The sequence below is a fragment of the Parasteatoda tepidariorum genome, chromosome 4, assembly GCF_043381705.1.
Source record: "Parasteatoda tepidariorum isolate YZ-2023 chromosome 4, CAS_Ptep_4.0, whole genome shotgun sequence".
NCBI classification, from domain to species: Eukaryota; Metazoa; Arthropoda; class Arachnida; order Araneae; family Theridiidae; genus Parasteatoda; species Parasteatoda tepidariorum.
The window spans coordinates 78,079,380-78,100,716 of NC_092207.1; the positions used below are offsets into that span (position 1 = coordinate 78,079,380).

At 31.6% G+C, this 21,337-nt stretch overlaps 1 protein-coding gene across 2 annotated transcripts in view; it reads right to left on the reverse strand.

Annotated features, from left to right (window-relative positions):
* Positions 1–21,337, reverse strand: part of LOC107450287 (5-hydroxytryptamine receptor 2C) — a 400,340-nt gene that overhangs the window by 255,689 nt on the left and 123,314 nt on the right. The window contains exon 1 of one of the 2 annotated variants that reach the window (XM_016066045.3): positions 15,450–15,753. The exons of the other annotated variant lie outside the window; for it this stretch is intronic. The gene's annotated coding sequence lies outside the window, so the exon portion shown is untranslated. Of the gene's footprint in view, positions 1–15,449; positions 15,754–21,337 lie in introns of those variants that run through there. 2 annotated transcript variants of the gene reach the window in all.

The following is a 21,337-nucleotide window of genomic DNA, read 5'->3' on the forward strand; positions in this document are numbered from 1 at the left end:
CCTTGTTGGAAGTCGCGTAAGAAGTATAACTTCAAAAATTTCATCTTCTTTGTTATAGAACAGTATATATTTCTGTATCTATATAATTCGGAAAACAACAATAAAGAATCAACCAAATTACTTGAAATAGTGTCATTTGTGCTGATGATTAATAAATTTTTTATCGTTTTCTTGGTAAGTATTTCTTAGTTTTGAAAGAATAGATAATTTCAACTAGAATTCAGCTGTTCTGTTTTTAAGCTACATATTCAAATTCATATCGAGATCTTACAATTATAACATTTTGATGTGTGGTATGTTATCTAAAGGGATAATCTATGCACATATTATTTGAAAATAAAACTTTCAAACGAAGAACATTTCATTTGGAATTCTGCGGATTTATAACGAAGGTAAGTGTCATGATTTTTATAATAAAAAATTAGCTTGTAAATTTTTTTTTTCTTATTTGATGATAGTTCTCTACAGAATGCTTTTTTACGTATGATTAAGAACTATAAGAATAAAAAGAGAAACAATATGGAAGTTTTTTTATTTTAATATGAGGAATTTTTAAAATCGTTTTTTTTTATCCTAAGAATTCTTTATTTTACGTTTTTTAGTTTATAATTTTTTGATAAAAATTGTTGTTAAAATAATTGTTTTCAAAAATTAAATGGTATAAAATTATGTGCTAACGTATACTTCTTACATATTCTAATGTTTGAAGTAATATGATTTAAAAAAGTATGGAATAAAAATTCGGTTCTTACGTAATAGCGCCACCGCAACTACAGATTTGGCGGTTTTTAAGTGCCACCAATCTACACCAAAATGTTTGCGACAAATCATAAATAAAACACTTTATTTAAAATCAAAGTAGCTTATCGGATTTCGGTGGACAATGGGCAAAATATTTCGCTCCTGAAAAAATAAAATTGCATCTTGTTCTATTTTTGGCAAATCCCAAAGACGTATTTTCGTAGTACTAAAAAATGGTAACAAAAAACGAAGGACAAATCATTTTGGAATTCTTCTGATTTATAAAGCAGGTAAGTGTTAATTTTTATAAAATAAAAAATTTTACTTTCAAGTAATTTTTTTCTTATTTGATGATAGTTTTCTATAGAATGGTTTTCTGCGTCCGATTATGAATCAAAAAAGAAAAAACATGAAAGTTTATTTTAATGTAAGGAATTTTTAGAATTGGGTTTTTCTTTTTTGCTTTGTATCGTAAGCATTCTATATTTTACGCATTTTAGTTTCTAAATAATGATTTTTATTGAAACTTGAAATTTTTTAATAAAAATTGTTGTCAAAAAACTTTTTTTACTAAATTAAATTTCATAAAATTATGAGGCTTATGTATACTTTTTGTTCATTTTAATTTTTGAACTAATATGATTCTTAAAACTATGGAAAGTAAAGTCTAAATAGGCCTTTCATGTTATATCATTAAATTTAGTATAGCTATTTTTCGGGCATTAGGTTTTAACTCTTATAAGAATATACATATTTTTTTCTGTTATTGTACACATATTTTTCCGATGTGTTTTGGATAGTCCTTCTCTAATAAAAAGAGATGCCATTTTGTTTTCGTTTGCATAAGAAATAGTACCAAACATTTTTCTTTTTTAATTTTAATAAACCACGATAAAGAAGGAACGTTGCAATGCTACACGCTACATTAAAGACGTCTCTAGAGTAAATGAATGACTGTTCATATAGAAATCGCAGGTATTAGTCTCATACAACAACGCCCCCTATAGTTCGTTGCGATCGCGAATAACAATGGAAAGTAACTAAAAAATTTTACCACGTGCACTGCAAAAAGTTTTAATTTCAATCGACACCCAAAATGGTAGAAATACACACCGACATTTCTTACGGTGTACGAAATTTTAATTTTCAATTGTAGCAGTTTGAAACAAAAAATGGTTTATTGCGTTATTTGAGGAAGAAGTTCGTATTTTAAAGCTCTCCTTTGCTGTCAGTTTCAGGATGCAAAAAAAAAAAAAAAAAATGAANAAAAAAAAAAAAAAAAACTGAACGAAATCTTAGCATGAAAATAAATGTCTCTTTCAGAAAGAAAAATACGTAACACGTCCCTTGAATGTCGGAGTTAGTTTCTCCTAAATTATCCTGTATTCATCTAGTGAAGCTATCTTATGACTCAGAAGTTTCCCAGGGCAAAGTATCCCTTAGCAGCCCCATCAACTTCATGTTGGAAGTGGATAGCCTCACGCTCTTAGAGGATGCACGTGCTTCTTTTAGGGATGAGGAAAATGTTCTAGAACAAATAGCAGCTGTATTCTTGAGATTCAGTGTTATACATTAATAGTTTCCTGCTTTGTTTCTCAAAATGTTTTATCTGATATAAAGTTTTCTTTAAATCATTTCTCGGGTATTTAATCATGTTGAAGTAATAGTTTTGATGAAAACCGGCTTCGAGATATGAACCTATGATTTTTAACTATAAACTCTTAGTTTATCTCGTATGGATTATCAATTTATTCATGAATTATCAAGTATTACGGATTTATTACATGATGGAATTATTATTGATTTATTATATTATGGAATTATTGTGGATTTATTATATTATGGAATTATTGTGGATTTCTTATATGATGAATTTATAATATTATGGAATTATTATAGTTTATATTTTTCACATTATGGATTATAAATTGATTTCCGTCTTTCTCTGAAAAGTTTATGCAATTTTTACTTACCATTTGGGGCATATGTTAATCGTTATAATCATATATTGCTTTTGTTAAATGTTATCTCTTAATATTTTTTTCGTGGAAAATTTTGTTTCACGAAATCACAATATACTATATGTGGACAAACTTCAAATTTTGTTTCAAGATATTTTTGTTTTCGATCATTCTTGAAGCATAAACGAAATATTCTTACGAAATATTCAAAAATTATAAAGAATAAGTATTAACGCAATAAAACGGTAAGTAGTGACATTTCAGAGCCACTGATTATCAACAAAATAACCATTTTTCGCCACCAAATTTTGGTGATAATCGCGATAGTTTGTATTTATAAAAATAATTTTACGTTATCGTATTAGTACTTCAGATAATGCGTTCTGCAATAAAAAAGTTTGTGTAGCTTTCATGCACACTACAATAAGCAATAAAATTACAAAATATTGAGTATAAAAAAATATAGGAGTATGAAAATACTTGTTTATAAAAGTAATAACAAATTATTTTGAAAACATAATTTTCTCTCTTCAATACATGAATAGATGTCGTAATGAATGCATCAAGTTTATGCATTACACGCTATTTTCTCACAGGAATACATTTTTAGATTTTAATTGCATACTTTTTCACATTTATGTTCGAAAAGGCATGAATTTATATTGAAATATTATTTTTTCTAGGTAAATTTATTGTATAAGTATTTTGAACATCAATTGTAAACAAAATTTTGCTCTTTATAAATATTCATAAAAGTAGCGACTGCTTAGACGTCACAAAATAATTAAATTTTTGATTTCTGTTGGTGACAAGTACAGTGTAGTTGAAATAGCAATTTTTTTATTATTATAACCCTATTTTTAATTCTGATTTACACTATTATTGTACTGAGTCGATTATCTAAAAAAAATTGCATTGCCTTCTTTTAAGTAATTTTGATCAAAATTAAATCTACTAGCGCATTACTTGGTGAGGGAAAATATAAAACAACCTACAGTTAGATTAGTAAAAGAGTTTTTAACCCCTTCCTTCTCACTCCCGTGAAAATGATGGGGTGAGGTTTCACCCTCTATCTCTCGCTCCAGTGAAATTTCCGGGCTGGAGTGTTCAGTAGTAACTCGCCAATACGAATAAAACTAACGCGTAGTACTAATACGAATAAAACTAATGCGTAGTGTACAATGCGTAGTAAAAAAAAATAATTACTTTCAATAACTTTCAAATTAATGAGTGGATCTTCATGTTCTAGGACATAATCTTAATGATTCGAGAGGGTGTCTCAAATATGCAAATTAATTAGTGCAGACGATATTTTAAGTTACAAAAGCAGTCATAAAAACTTCCTTTCTCCAAATAAATGTACCTTGTTTTCGAGGGATTCGCATTTCCGACCCTCAAACTGTGAGGACTTTTCACAATCTAGAAAACATGGTTCTAATAATGTACCTTCCAAAGTTGAAAACCCTTAATATTAATTTTACTTTTTGCGTTTTTCACCACGTCTCGAAAACTCGTTTTAAAAAGTTGCATTTTAAAAATTTGATTTCTCAGGAACTATTGGGATGATTTCGCTCAAATTTCGTATTTTACAATGCGAAATTATATTCGATTTAGAAAATTGCATGCAAGAAAATTCAAACTATTTTCGACATTCAGTAAATAAAACAATAGATATTCATAAATGTTTACTAAAAATTAGTTTATGCATAAGATTGTCTTTGTATAAACAAATTTTATAATTGTGTGCAAAAAATGTTTCTATTCGCTTAAATTTCAAGATATGGGGAAGTGCCCAAAGCGTAAAATTAACATTTAGAGGTGAAAACTTTAAACCACTCTCCAGACCAAACTATTTGGATCCCTATTTTCAGATTGCGGTATTTTAATGATTAAAAATCCTAATACGTCAAAAAATAGATCTTTAAGAACATTTTTGTGTCTGATTTCGTAACTTAGAATATCGTCTGCACAAATTAATTACCATAATTGAGATCACGTCCTTGAACCATTGAGAATAAGTCCTAGAATGTTCTGACAGTTTTTGTAATTATTTGCATTTAAAATTAACGATATCAAATTACAAGTCTTGATTAAAATAGGTGTACACATAAAGATAAAATTACATTTGTGTTAAGGACAAAGCTAGGTATTTTCCTTCTAAATATTTCTTATCAATTGATTTCTATTGCAAAAAATAAGTAGAATTCATATGTTTTCGTTTACCAATATGATGTTAGTCTTATCATTTCTTTATTAAGATAGTTTCTTGATTTGGCTGAAATTATTATTTTACATTGAAAATTTTAAATCAGAATAATATGATATATTCCAAATCCCTCCGGTGTTTGAATGTTTCTAAATGAATACAAATGCGAGTAAGTAAAGTTGAGAAAAAAGTAAAAAAAAATAAGTAAATAAATAAAATAAAAATTATATTAAAGTACTCTTAAAATAAGATGGCATTTAAAAGAACAGTAATAATATGTCATATAGTAAACCCAAAGAATATCTGTTTAAATATTAATTTTAAGTAAAGAAAGATTGGCAGTGAAAATATTATTTCTCAATATTTCAAAAATAAGCAAACAAAGTTAAATATATTAAGAAGTTTATAAAATTATTCATAATTCCATGTTAAAAGCATGTCCAATTTAAAAATTTCTTATTCTGTATAAGGAAGAAAATATTTTTGAATATTATTAAACATATATTAGTTCAAAACAAAATTAAGAATGTTCAGCTTAAGTAGTTTTGAAGTACCTTCAAAATGTCAACATAAAACTATATTTTATTAGTATAAAAAGGAAACTTTAATCATAAACTACTTAGTTACATTTGATCTCACTTTTTTAAGCCGTAATTGACTTTAAAATCAAGTTTTATAAAATCAGAAGAGCAGCTGTTCAATACGAAGAAAATTGTCCTTAAGTAAATATTTTTTGAAAATTATTACACTTACTAGTTTAAACATTTATTTCTGGATATTTATAGCTTAATGTTGATATATTGAATTAAATTTGATCCTATTTTGAATAAAAAATAAAGTTAAGAAAATGTAAATTTAAAGCAGAAACTCGTTGGCAAACTATTTTATATTCTACAACATGTAACAAATTCATGTACTTACTATTAAATATTAAAAAGCAACTTTTATTTCAATAAAAAAATTGATTTCCATTTTGTAAAATAAAATATTGGTGCTGCAATTTTTTTGGGGGGAAATATTTTTTTTTAATTCATGTTTATTTTTACTTACATATTTCTTTATAAAATTTTACTTGAAATGATTTGCGATCACTCTTAAATTTCAGAATTACAAAATCCTAAAATGTTGGGCAAATATTTACTTTTACATTACTTTAAAATCAAAGCCTCCGAGCTCAAAGTGTGGCTTGTTATGTAAGGTTGAAAGATATTTTAGTGATGATGTAATCTAATTCGTATACTGTAAAGTGAATTTATTATTACTGTGAATAGAATTTATTTATTCTGTAACTACGTTTACTTCAGATTTAAGCTCACACTCTTGTAAACGTAGGGGGGGGGGTGAGTGGGATAAAACTCTGTAATCTAGAATTTGGCAAGATTATTTCTGTTTTCTAGTAAACAAATTCTGAATTATACTTTGCTGGTCTAGAAGATATACCATACTGTCTAGTTGTTGTTGATTTATTTACAGGGTCAGTGTAGATAAGTTTTTTTTTTTGCCATCTCAGCTCTCTAATGTTCTCTTGTTTATAAGATATCCTTATTTGTTGGTCATTGCAGTTAAAAAAATAATTTTAGTCTTGCTTATTATTAGTAAAGATTCATATACTAACAAGCCATAAGTATTCAGTCCAAAAGTAGTACTGTCTGTTTTGTTTCGATAACCTCTGTCTGTGGAGTTAAACCGGGTATAAATAGGTCCGGCATTCCCTCTCCCCTGATGTGTTTTTATGCTCGGCCAACGAAGGCTGCAGTGCATCGGAGGAAGAAGACAACTACATTCTCGTTCTTGTTCATTTACGTCGCACTAGAGCTGCATAATAAGCTATTGGCGACAGTCTGGGAAACATCCCTGAGGGTGATCCGAAGACATGCCATCACAATTTTGATCCTCTGCAGAGGGGATGGTACCCCTTCTTCGGTAGCAGGACGACCTGCACGCGGAGTCGAGCACTTTACGGTAGAAGAGTTTAAACGAGGACCAATACCGCACACCCTCGGTCCCTACGCAGACTGATCCAAGTGGTCACCCACCCGCACACTGACCGCAGCCAGTGACGCTTGACTTTGGTGATCTGCTGGGAACCGTGTCTTAACGATCAGTCAACTGTGTGACGCAACAACATTCAAGGCTAAAACAAAGTTTTACTGGCCTATGGATATAATTTATTGAGGACCTAATTTCAATGCACAAAAAGCCTTTTTTTCATATTTTGCTCAGTTTTTGAAGACCCTATATACAAAATTGTAGTACCGGACAGGCAGTCGAGATGTTAGCTTTCAGGACTGAGAAGTCAATGGTTGAGGGTTCTGGATGAGGGCTCAGGACATGGATGCTTCTCTCTGCGTTGACCTCTGTTGTTGTATGATGCGTGAATGTGGCCAACCCTATGAACAGGTTCGGGTACAAAGGGTACTTCGGGGATTCTGAGAGAGCAATTTTTTGACATTTGTCTGGCTCTCTCAATAGAAAAGGTTTTGTTTTTATGGCTTCCGGAGCGTGTACCCACTGAAGACATCAGCTTCGGTAGCCGTATTTTTATCTCCAGTGTTTTCTTTTTTCTTTATTGCTTCAATTATTCTTTATTGCTTCAACCCTATGAACAGGTATTTATGGCATTTTGGCGTAGGTAATGTTACTCGCCTCCGTAGTTCATAGGTGCCCACCAGATCTTTTTAAAAAGCAGCATTTCTGGCAGCTTCTAAGACAAATAAACGAGAGTTCAGTACCTGCCGTTAAAAAATGTAATTTTTATATAAATATATAGGAATTCTCAGTTATTTTCTATGGAGAAATAACATCAAACACTAAATTTTTTTCTAAAGAATTTCGGTCTTTCTCTCGGCAGTCTCGAACCCTGTGACATTTGTTCTTCCCCATTCGAATGCAATATCAAGTATAAATTACACGCATAATATTCCTAAAATTGTCTCATTAAAAAAGAAATTTCTGCTTCTCTTTCACTTAAATTCTAGTGTTTCTAACTTTCTCATAGAATTAGCATGTGTGCCCCGGTGGATTGACATTTTTTAGAAAATAATCTCGAATATAAACGAAGTAATACATCTATGACTTTTCGAGGGAGAGATAATTTATTTTATAACGTCAGTGGACAGCAGACCTAATTCCTCCGAGTTTACGCCTACCAATCTTCAACTCTGTAGCCATGCAATTTTGAACTCAATCCAGAAGACAAGGGAGTTCCTAGATCAAGTATTGGGGGAAATATGTCTTCGTGGAGGACTTCTTGATACAACTAACCAGCATTTGCGTTAAATGGTGAGGAAAACCACGAGTACCTTCCACGGTTAGACTGGCGAAAAGGGGACTCTAACCCATAATCCGTCTACTACTGAGGATATTTTACGTCAGCATTGTGGTCGGTGCGAGTCAGGTGCGGAATTCATTTCAACTAGCCTGAGGAATCGAATCCGGTTCACCTCATTGGGAGGCCAGCGCTCTAGCCGCTGAGCCAACACGGCTCAGAATGATATATTGTATGCAATTAAGCAATGAATATCTTGTTTAAATCGGACAGTTTCCAGGCTGGATAGTTAAGCTCCAACACTCCTTCGAATTTTAGCCACTTTTCCTTACGTATATTTATATTCACACAAATAACGTTACACTTTTTACTCTTTTGACGAAATTTTAAGGAAAGAAAATGAGAATTGTCAATGCACTAACGAACAATTTCATTAGGAAATTTATTAGCAAGCAATTTCATTAAGAAATTTATTAGCAAGCAATTTCATTCAGAAGTTCGTTAGCAAGCAATTTCATTATGAAATTTCCTAAGTTTGAAAAATTCAGTCAAAATCTAATAATCTAGAAGAAACTCACTATCGAAATAATTATTACTGAACATTTAAAATTCGGTTTTAAAACTCAAATTAAATTCACTTTTTTTAACTAATGAAACAAAGCATTTGAAGGTTAGTTTTAACGAAAAATTTACTCACGCATTACTATAAGCGACAGTCAAAAAATAATAACAGCTAATCTCAGAACTATCCACATTTAATTATGTTTCGATATACCTTCTTGTAAATAAAAAAAAGTACCTCTAATGAACGCAAAACTCTAGTAGAATGATTATTTGATGCCGACGAGCTCTTCTTATAAATATTAATTTTGAAGTTTAAAAGCATTATAACAGTTAAGTCTTATTCCCAGAACAAACGCAATTATGTTTCGCAAAAGTACATTTAATGAATGCAAAGCCTAAATGGGATGATTAATTATTTGATGCTGACATGCTTTTCTATAGATTTGATTTTAAATTTGAAATTTCAACACCTAATTCTCATTCTTAGAACAAACATCATTAAATTACTACTTTATAAAAGAATTCATTCCCTTCAAAAATTTACAGATTGGAAATAACAGTCAACATGTTTCAAGCGCTCAAAAATAGGTGCATATCTTCAAGATTTGCCAGACTTGAATGAAAAGAAACAAAAGTGATTTCAAACATAAAACGTAAAGTTGCCAATGAAAAATAGGAAATAAAGGGGCGAAACAAAGTTGAAAAATTCTCAGCAGTCGAGAGAGAATAAAAAAAAAACGTGTTTATTCTAAAATAAGAATAAAAATAAACTATGCTTATTTTCTCTCGGCCACTGAGGTTTTTCGAGTTTTGTTTCCTCCCATTATTTTCCATTTTTCGTTGTTTCTTTTCATTCAAGTCTTGCATATCTTGAAGATATGCACCTTTTTTTGAGTGCATGAAACATTTTGACTGTTATTTCCAATCAGTATATATTTGATTCGAATGAAGATTTCGGATCAAGTATTATATTACCACTTCAGTTTCTTGGAATTATTTATTTAATCAATTACGTTTCGATTTCCCTCTTTGTAATATTAAACATAAAAAGTACATTTAATGAATATAAAACAAGAGTGAAATGATTGATTATTTTATGCTGATATGCTTTTTTGTAGATTCCTTTTTTATAGATTATTTTTCATTATTTCTTACTGAGATTCGATGCTGGCTTACTTAATTTGAAGATTCAAAAGATCGTAACAGTTCTTAATAACCATCATCACTGAAATAAAATTACGTTTCGTTATTTCTTCTTGTAACATTAATCAGTAAAAATACATTTAATGAATGTAAAAGACAAGTGGAATTATTGATTAATCGATACTGCTATACTTTGTTTTTATGGAACTTAAATTTGAAATATTGAGTACTTTTTGCAAAGAAACAACTTGATGCCAAATAGTTATTAAAAAAATAATTTCAATTTCTCTTCATCAAAATAAAAATATTTTATTGAGTGCACTTAGACATGTTTCAACTCTAAAAAACAATAAATTCTCAAATAAAAACAAGTTTGGTTCAAAGTTTGTGAAAAGAAAAGACCGCTAAAAATCCTTTCAATCTTGAAGCACCAAACCAACAAATTCTTTTACTCTAAAAGTACATTATCCTCACTTATTTGAGTGAGTTGGTTTCTATTGGAGCATTCGCAATGGAACAAATTTTCGCAAGACTAAGAAATAGAACATCTTTGGAAGAAGGCTTTTTTTTATAGCTAATTTCTAGCATTGCCCACGCAGACATATTTGTGATCTTATTACGGAACATCAAAAGCATCGCAGGAATAAGAATATTTTTTGCTAAAGTCTTTCAAAAAAAGCCACTTATGTATGGAACATATGAATAAAAGTCAGCAACCCTTCTGTTTTAGGAAGTATTGTATTGTTTTGGGAGAATCTTATTGAATTTAATAAGAAAGACAAAAATTTCTGCTTGACAAATGTAATTTCCTTATTTGTTTAACAGATAAAGATCAAAAGAACTTTTTGTTTGTAAAACATTTACAATTTTATATATTTTTCTTTACGGTTTGCAATCATTGAAAGATGAATATTACTTTTATATTTTAAGAACTGATTTATTTATTAAAAAAGAAAATAATAGCAAAAGTTTAGGTTTTTATTTTAGAGTTTTTTCCATTTCCAAAATTGGTTATAAAGTGAAAGTTTTTTTTTCAATTACTATTATTTATGGAATATTTTTATCTTTCAAGAAATTATTTTACAAAAAATAAAATTTGAATAAAAACTGAAATTGTGTTTTTTAAAAAATTGCATAAAAATAAAACAGGGTATGAATGAAAAAAAAATTTTGGATCACTTTCATTAAAATATGTTATGTATTATAAATGTTACATATTACATATGCTATATATAATATATGTTATATATAATATATGCTATATATAATATATGTTATATATTATATATGTTATATATTATATATGTTATATATTATATATGTTATATATTATATGAGTTATATATTATATATGCTATATATTACATATGTTATATTTTTGTAGTATTAGAAACCATCTATCCCTCGAAAAGGAAATACAAACAATTTAATTTTCTTTTGTATGTAAAATATTTGTGTATCTTCAAATTATCTTTTTCTCCGAAACTAAAATTAAAAATAGATTTGTCTAAAATAAAAAAAAAACATCGAAAACTGTGGTTTTTATTTTTTAAATGCGTGGGTTATTTATCTACTTTTGGAATTAATTGCTTGGAAATAAAATAAAGGGAAAAAAAAGTTTTCCTCATTATTAAAATTTATAGACTATTTTGTCCTTTTAGAAATATTTTTTCTAAAAATAAAATTTGAAAAAAAAATATGCTATGAAAAAGAATGACATTTAATTGTCAAAGGAATGGCATTTTGATTTTCTATAATAGAAATATGGAAAATAGTATTAAAATTTATCTACTACTCAAAAGATAAAGATAAAAAATGAGTTAAAATTTTGGATTCCAATTAATAAAATATGCATAGTTATTATTTTTTTTAAATAATAATATTTTATATTTTTAAAATTGCTGCACATCTATCATAAAAATTGTCTTATTGGAGGAAATATATTTTTCAATCTTAAGATTTGTTTTAATTGGTGTAGGCAATAAAAAATGAAATATGCATCATATCAAATCCCACGCACTACATTTCATTGAATAGATAAGTTTTGGAAAGCAAAAATTGCAAGTAAATAATTGCTTTGGAGATTTCAAAGATCCTTTCATGTTTTAAAAGTATTTTTTTAATAGATTTTTTTACAAAGAAATTCATATTAAATGAAAATGAGTTTTCCCCATTTTTTCTTAAAATTACTGTCATACGTCATTCAATATACCTAGCTATATAAAATGAAGCATGTTGCATTTATTTAACGACGAGCACTGTACTCTAATTTATTTGTCTTGGAAGATACCAGAAGCATAACCAGTGGGCACATGTGAACCTTAATCACGGTGGCATGCAACATGATCCACGCCACACTGCCTTTCATATGCTGTTGACACACCTCACACAACAGTGGACAAAACAGAGAGAAATATCCTGAGCGGGATTCGAACTCGCAACCATTGGCTTCCCAGTCAGGCACGCTAACCTGGCCTGCATGATATCGTAACAATTGTTACCTGGCTAGCAGGCTTAATCAGGTAGGTATTAACACACATTCTTTACACACATTCTTAACACACATTATTTTTACATTCTTTATTTACGTCGCACTAGAGCTGCTCAATGGGCTATTGGTGAATTTGTTGAGCAGAGAATTGTTTTATTTCACACTTTTCATCTTACCAGGTTTTTTAAAAAAATTTTATTCTAAGAAGTTTTGTGCTGACATTAAAACTTGATGTGAGATCAGATGCGTTTGTATTGAATATAAATAGAAAGAAAAACTTATACAAATCTGCTTATCTAATCTATTAGTATTAACAGAATAGATGGAAATGAAAGATAGTCTTTTTAATATTAGAATAGAATTCAAATTATAATTTAAATTAATAGCATTACTTACGATTAATTGAAAAGAAAACAATAAGAAGAAATATCGAAACAATTAATACTTTCCTAGAGTTTCGTGAAAATTTTACTTGGGCATAAGAAAATTCAAAACCCTAGGAGAAATTGTTTTAGGGTTATAAGAGATTCGATATAGCATCTCGGCACCACGGGTGGACAAGAAAAAAAATACCGAGTAAACACAAGAAAATTTAAAAAACAAGAGTCTTAAATTCGCCACATGAATAGTTTTATAATTTACAGTGTTGGGAAAAAAAAAGAAAACAGACCATACTGAATAACTTTTGATCTAGTGATCGGATATTCACGTTCTAAGACTCAGTCTTAAAAATTCGAGGTGTTTACTTCAAACATGCTAATTAATTATGCAGAAGATATTGTCAATTGCGGAAACAGTCCCCAAAAAATCCCTAGCTGCAACATAACTTGGCCCTCATCAGGCCAATATTCATGAATCTTGGCTCAGTAAGGGTTAAAAGGGTCTTTATTTTTCTGATATTGGCCCTATATAGAATTTTCCGATTTACCCGATATTTTACTGCCACTTTACAACCCATATCGATCCTATATAGAATTTTCAGATTCACACGATATTTTACTGCCACTTTACAACATATATCGGTCCAATATAGAATTTTCAGATTCACCCGATATTTTACTGCCACTTTATAATCCATATCGGTCCAATATAGAATTTTCAGATTCACACGATATTTTACTGCCACTCTACAACCCATATCGGTCCAATATAAAATTTTCAGATTCACCCGATATTTTGTATCCATTATTTAGCCAATTTAGGTTTTATATTCACCAATTTAGGCCCTATATAGGCCATTCTAGGACCAATATTAAAAAATCTAGTTATCCCAATATGCAATATCCCTTTGGTGCATTTTCTTATAGGCCCCATATCGAGTCAATGTTGAACCCAACTGGGGCCAAGGTAAAATTGTTGCAAAGGATATTTTTTTCTGAATAAACATTTCTAATCCACGGATTCGGATTTCTGACAATCAAAATATAAGGGGATTCCTGCAATCTAGGAAATTTGTCAGAAACAAGGTCCAAGGCTTGGACATTTTCCTTTTAATTAAGGAGTCGAAACTTACCCTTTATCTTAGGCAAAACTTTACTTTTTGCTTATTTAGCCATATCTGGAGAACTTTTATAGTGAATTTTTTTGCACAAAACTATAAAATTCGTTAACTTAATGCAAAAATAAACTTTTAGTAAATATTATTGTTTACTGCTTTGTGTAACAATAGTCGAAAAACTTCTGAATTGTAAGGTATACAATTTTTCGCATTATTTCAAAGACTAATTTCACATGGCAAAATATAAAATTTTAATGACATGGGTGGAATAGTTCCTGATAAATCACGAAATAAGTTCAATTTTTAAAATTAGATTTTTCAGGAACAAATTTTATAATTTCAATCAAAATTTTTTGACAGCATGTAGTTTTCAGCTAGCATAACTGATATATGAGGTTACCACATTGAACTATTAAGTGTGAGCCCTGGAACGTAAAGATACGATAACTATATCAAAAGTTGTTGCGCATTGCTCATACTATATTGGTGAATGAAATTAACTATTAAGAATTTAGATGGATTAATAATTTAAATGGTCAAAAATATAAAAACTTTTTAAAAAAAGTTTCCGATTCACCTAGATAAAAATCAATGAACAATGCTTTCCTTTTGCAGATTTCTACGAATCCAATAAATGTAACTTGGAAGTAACTTTTTAAAATATTAACAAATTAGATCTCGAACGCTTTTAACTTTTACAAAATGGCCAGTTTTCAGTATATGGACAATTTTTATCATCTTCGCAATAATTGTAAGTATTAAATTAAGAAACCAGGTCTCAAAATGAGCAAAACGTATTTTAACAGCATGACTAACTGTTAAATCTCACGATAGTTATGAAAAAATGCATATTATTTATTAAAAAATATTTATACGATGACCAAGTCTTGAAAGCCTTGAAGTAATTCTTTGATCATACAGGTGGAAATGAGCTAGGTTCAAAACAGAATCATCGACAGACTCTCTCCGATGTGGGTTTTCAAAAAAATATATATATATATAATCTCAGTAGATATGGACTTTTTCACATTTAAAACAATGAAAGTACCGCTACATCTAACTATTTAAAAATTTTTTTTATTCATTTCCAAATTATGTTCGATACTACGTAAATATTGCATTTTACTTTGGTGATAAAAAAAATTTCTAAGAAACCATAAAAACATAATCAATAACACATCAAATCTGAACTATAAATAAATTTTTCAGAAGAAGCTAAGTTTCTTAGTAAAGGTTTTTTGAAATATTATATTAAATATTTTCACTTGAGTTATCGACACAAACGTAGTAGTATTCCTTTTCCTGAAGCCACTAAATTTCATTTATGTATCATAAATAAATCTTTTTGAGTTACTGTTTTTGAAAAGGGGGAATTAATGATATGTTTCTGTTTGTTATTGAAATAGTACAGAGGAAATTTTTATTTCTAGTTTTTTTATTACATATATTGGTTACTAGTAAATAGTCTATTGTGAAATTTATTATTTTATGTAGAATAACACTCTAAGTCTACAATAAATGAAAAATATATAAATTTATATTAGCGATCCATTTTAAAATTATTATAAAGCACCTACCGTCTTAGTTAAAAAAAACCTTGTAGCATAAGACAAATATATAACGAGCTGAATTCAGAGTTCTATTTGGCCTTTATCAGAATTTTACGATTGACTAATATCTTCACTTTACACATTGCAACTAAGATTTAAATGCTTGATTCAAAATCTATTTCAAATTTTGCCTCGTCCAGCAGTAGATTAATCGTTAGACATGGTTCTCAGTAGTTAATCAAAATCCAGGGTTACTGGCAGTGGTCAGCAAGCGCGTAGGTAAACACTTTGATCAGCATGCGAAGGAACCGAGAACGCACGCTTTATTATTGCTTTATTGAAATTCCATACATTTCCAGGCTTGTTTGCTTAATTTAGGCTTATAAACCTTTCTCAAGTTGAAGGACATATCGAACAATTTAGAGAAAGACATCACGAAGAATACATCCTGGGTTTCATCGAACCCGCCACCTCCACTCCTCACCCTGCTTTTGGCGGGTGATACCGCTCTGCCAGGGAGATCCAAAAGCGCGCTATCGTTGTTGTTGTTCTTGTTGTAGTTAATTTACGTCCAACTAGAGCGGCACAATGGGCTATTGGCGACGATCTGGGATCACGAAAGCACATGATATTTAACAAATAACGTATTATTACAATAAAAACTTGACAAAGCTGCTTCCTCACTTGTGTGTCATCACAGAAAAATTTGGGAGTTCTCCAACAATTTTTTTAATGTAATTTTAAAACATTTTCCACTGTGCAAAGTATAATGCAAGTTGAGTACTCTTATTGTCTAGATAGAGTAGTAGGTTTGATTCTTCGGAATGAATGAGTACTCTGTAAAAAAATAGATACTCAAATATCACGTTGCTGTTGTTCATTTACGTCGCACTAGAGCTGCACAATGGGCTATTGGTGACTGTCTGGGAAACATCCCTGAGGATGATCCGAAGACATGCCATCACAACTTTGATCCTCTGCAGAGGGGATGGCACCCCTGCTTCGGCAGCCCAGCGACCTGCACGTTAAGTCGAGCACTTTACGGTAGAACAGTTTAACGAGGACCAATACCGCACACCCTCGGTCCTTTCGTAGACTGATCCAAGTGGTCACCCACCCGCACACTGACCACAGCCAGTGATGATTAACTTCGGTGATCTACTGGGAACCGTGTCTTAACGATCGGTCCACTGCGGGATCTAAGCACGCTATCAGTCCATGTTAAACTGATCAGCTTGATTTCATGTCGGTTCGTCGGCCATCCCTTCTTCAGAGAATAAAAGATGTGATGGCATGTCATCGGATCATCCTAAATATTGCTTCTCAAACGGTCACCGGTTCTAATCCCGGGCGAGGTAATTTGAGTTTTGTGAGGCGTTACTGAGTGTTTTAAATGAAAAGTGTCTTTGAAAAAATAGACTTTCGGGCAGCTCTAGTGCGTCGTAAGAAAATATTTCTATTAATTCTAAACATTTACCAAGGGGAAAAATCACAGACATGTTGATAATAGTATTACATAGAGCAAGAATCTTAAGGTTTGCACGCTTGATTTATAAACCTTTTATAAGCTTATATCAAAAGGAAAAATCACATATGATAGAAGACGCACAGTTACGTAGAATTGGTGGTGAAAAATTGATCAAGAGAAGAGAGGAAGTAAAATCCTCTGAAGAACTTCAATTTGTATGAGCTAAAAATGTACAGGTTTTTAGTCAATATTGCAATAACTTAATAGCGAAATGATGAATTATAACACTTGTCAATATCATCCTTTTAACAAACGTTTTTAATGTGAAAATAGTGAAATGAATGCCTACCTGATTTGACAAATTCCTGTACCACTATGAAAATTCGCATTTTTTTTCTAGTTCTTTAGTACTGTAAATCTTAGTTCTTTTTATAACTATGCAATCATATACGTGTTAAGTTCTGATGTCTTTCATTGATTTTCGGGTACTAACCTTCAACCATCACTATCACTGCCACTTAGCCTACTAAACCATACAGCTATCTTCTTTTAAAGTTTAGGTCCTGCAGTGGAATGCTCGTTAAGACATGGTTCGCAGCAGATCACCGAAGTCAAGCATCACTGTTTGCGATCAGTGTGCGGTTGGGAGATCACTTGGATGATTTTACGTAGGGACCGAGGATGTGCGGTATGGGTCGTCATTAAAATGTTCTACCGTAAAGTGCTCGACTTCACGTGCAGGTCATTGGGCTACCAAAGCGGGGGTGCCATCTCCTCTGCAGAGGATCAAAATTGTAATGGCATGTCGTCGGATCATCCTCAGGGATGTTTCCCAGACAGTCGCCAATAGCCCATAGTGCAGCTCTAGTACGACGTAAATAAACTACTACTACTACTACTCACTTTTAAAAAATTTTTGTATTTTTTTCCACCTGATGCATATTGCTGGTTCAAAATTAAAGCGACACATCTGCAAACGTGCAATGTCTGCAGATGTGTCGTTTTAGTTTTGAAGCAGCGATATGATTGCTTAAATCGATAATGATATATTATATCGAAACTATATATTATATTGAAATATTGTATTATAAAAAAGAGTACTAGATTCATTCGCAAATCAGATGTATGCCACAATCTGGAAATTGATTATCTATATTAACATATAGCAAACTCCAACTTCTTTGGCTTGAATGCAAAAAAAGCTTTACATTTAATGATGACCCGCTGTGGACTGATCGTAAAGACGCGGTTCCCAGTAGAACACCGAAGTTAAGCATCATTGGCTGCTGTCAGTAAACTTATGCATCACCACTTTGATCAGCCTGCGTAGGGACTGAGGGTGCGCGGTATCGGTCGTCGTTTAACTGTTCTATCGCAAAGTGCTCAACTTCGGGTTCTGGTTGTCAGGCTACCAGAGCAGTGATGCTGTCCCCTCCACAAAGGATAAAAATTGCGATGTCATGTCCTCAGATCATCCTCAGGGATGCTTCGCAGACCGTCGCCAATAGCTCACTGCGCAACACTAATGCAGCGTAAATAAAGAACCTACCTACATATATTAACTTATTGAAAACTTCCGTCCCGCAGTGGACTGATCGTTAAGACACGGTTCCCAGCAGATCACCGAAGTCAAGCATCACTGGCTGCGGTCAGTGTGCGGGTGGGTGACCACTTGGATCAGGCTGCGTAGGGATCGAGGGTGAGCGGTATTGGTCCTCGTTAAACTGTGCTACCGTAAAGTGCTCGACTTCGCGCGCAGGTCGTCGGGCTACCGAAGCGGGGGTGCCATCCCCTCCGCAGAGGATCAAAATTGTGATGGCATGTCTTCGGTTCATCCTCCGGGATGTATCCCAGACCGTCGCCAATAGCCCATTGTGCAGCTCTAGTGCGACGTAAATGAACAAATCAATCAATCAATCAATATAGAAAACTTCCACTTCTTTGGTTTGAATGCGAAGAAGCCATGCATTTAATGACATCTTAGAATTTGTTATGCTGTAAGAAGTCATTAGAATACAATCCAAAACAGCTTACTTGTATAGTGAAGCATATCTTTTTTTTAAAAAAAAGTAAACAGCACTCAAGAATTGAGCTTTGTGATGTCGTGGAAAGATGGACACGTCAGATGCAGCATATAAAAAAACTCTTCCGTTAAAAAAACAAAAAGAGACTGTTCCTAATCCAGTTTAACTCCAACCACCACAAAACATGCATAGCTGACACTCTAAGTTGAATAGGGAAAGGGTAACAAAACATTCAGTTGAAAGAATAGAATATGGGCATAACTTACTCTGTTGCTCGTATTTTTCATTAATACATAGAGATTCCTATTTAAACGAATGATTTATAAATCAAATTTATATTTATATCTTCTCAACACATTATAGTGATACAAATACACATTTCTACGCCATACAGCCATCGTGCAACTATTTTTTTTCAAATGCTGCAACCACAGCGCTTATTCAAATTTTATTTGATCTTTAATTTCACAGAGTGTTTTTTACGTGTTGACATCTTTCCAAGAGATTATTGAGGTAGATAAAGTTTGTCTATGGTAAGAACTCCCCCCGCCACTAAGTCTGAGGCTGTCCGCTGCGATGGAAACAAGAATAGCACATTTCAGAGAGAGTAGCTTCTCCTAACTCGAGGACTAACACAATAGACCGAAGAAAAAGATTCCCATTCTCTCGCTGGCCAGAGCCAAAACCTCACACCCCTACTTGAAAGAGTTATACCTCGCTACCATACTCACCGCCACGGGTCAAGACGAATGACTAGGGGAGTTCTTACTTTAGACAAACTATAGGTAAGTACTTTATTTACATCTCACTTGAGCTGCGCAATGGGCCTAATAGCGACGGTCTGGGAAACATCCTTGAGTATGATCTGAAGATATGCCATCACAATTTGGATTATTTGCAAAAGGAGTTAAGTGATTATCGAATCCTATATTTGAACAATAGTGATCTTGTACTGGATGCCGAGAGGCGCAAGTATTTGGTAGGGTATAACAAATTGTCGATATTGCCACGTGCTTTTGTAAAATTAATAATGTCTTAAGCGTTTTTTCAATGCCGTACAAAATTTCTTTAAACATTTTTAAACATACGAAAAAAGCAACGTACGCAATTCTATGTAAGCGATACTAAAACAAGGTTTAGAAAAACTACTGTGGATTATAAATCTTCCAGTAAACTTTGGCACGCATAATGAGGTCGGGTTACAAGCGCCGGGTGAAACACAAAATCGATATACGAGTCGAAATTCTTTTCTTGTTTAATACATTTGCGTCCAAAACACAACTTATTTTCCGAACCATTATCAAAGTTTCCAAAAATTCGAAACATCAGCAATAAAAACAAAATCTGGATCAAACTCATTTAAAAAAATAAATAAACAAAGATTTTATCTATGAAATACAAATTTAGTTTCTCTCCAGAAATGTGAAAGAACAGAAGAGTTGCGCATTCAACAAAAAGAAAAAAAAAAGAAACGACGAAAGATGACGACCGAAGATTTCTGGGAAGGAAAAAAAAAAGGGAAGTAAACAACAAACTAATACGGCATCGGAATAAATCTGGAAAAGATTCCGGAAAGGCAGGACTAATGCCAGGATCAAGTGTACTTCATTAACTACCAAGGAAATCGTGCTCATCTCCGACGACGAAACAATCTGATTTACTGTGGAATCGCATATCCTTCTCAGAGCGACCTTTTCTTTTTACAATTTTTATAGCTATCAGTGGGTTAATCCGATGCGTTAATGCTTCTTATTGTTTTACTTCTCGTACTTTGGGGTGTTTTCTTTCATAGGCAAAATACAGAAAAAAAGAAAACTATACGAAAATATTTTCTTTCTTTAAAAAAAAGTATATAAACATAAGCTAAACTGTGAAATAGTTCAAGAAACTTTTGACGCTAAAAAAACCCAGTTTTTTACAAAGCAATCAGCTTGATGGAAAATTGCATGGTAAAAGTATACTAGATTTATATAATTAGAGAGCCAGGGTAGTTTTTTCCTCGTCCACTAGAGTGTAAAGGACTCATATTCAAACATAATTTATTTGACATTAAAATCGTCTTTAATGTGTGTCGGGATGGAGCAGGAGTTAGTGTGCTGGATTGTTAAATAAGTTCGAGAGACGTATTTCCTTTGCGCGATCGACAACTGGCAAGTATAACATAATACGTGGATTTAACATAAAATACCAATATTCTTTAATTATAGCGATAACGATATTAAACTACATGCTCGCGATATATCCTACATACGAAAAGAAACGAAAAATATTGACTTAACTACTAAGTTCTACTTAAGAACTTAAGCATTTGTCTATATGATTTTACATGTATTTTCTTGCATTACTTTTTACTGGTGAACCAATTCTTCTTCTGTAATTCCAGTTTACTAAAATAATGATTTATTACCCTTGCTAAACACAAA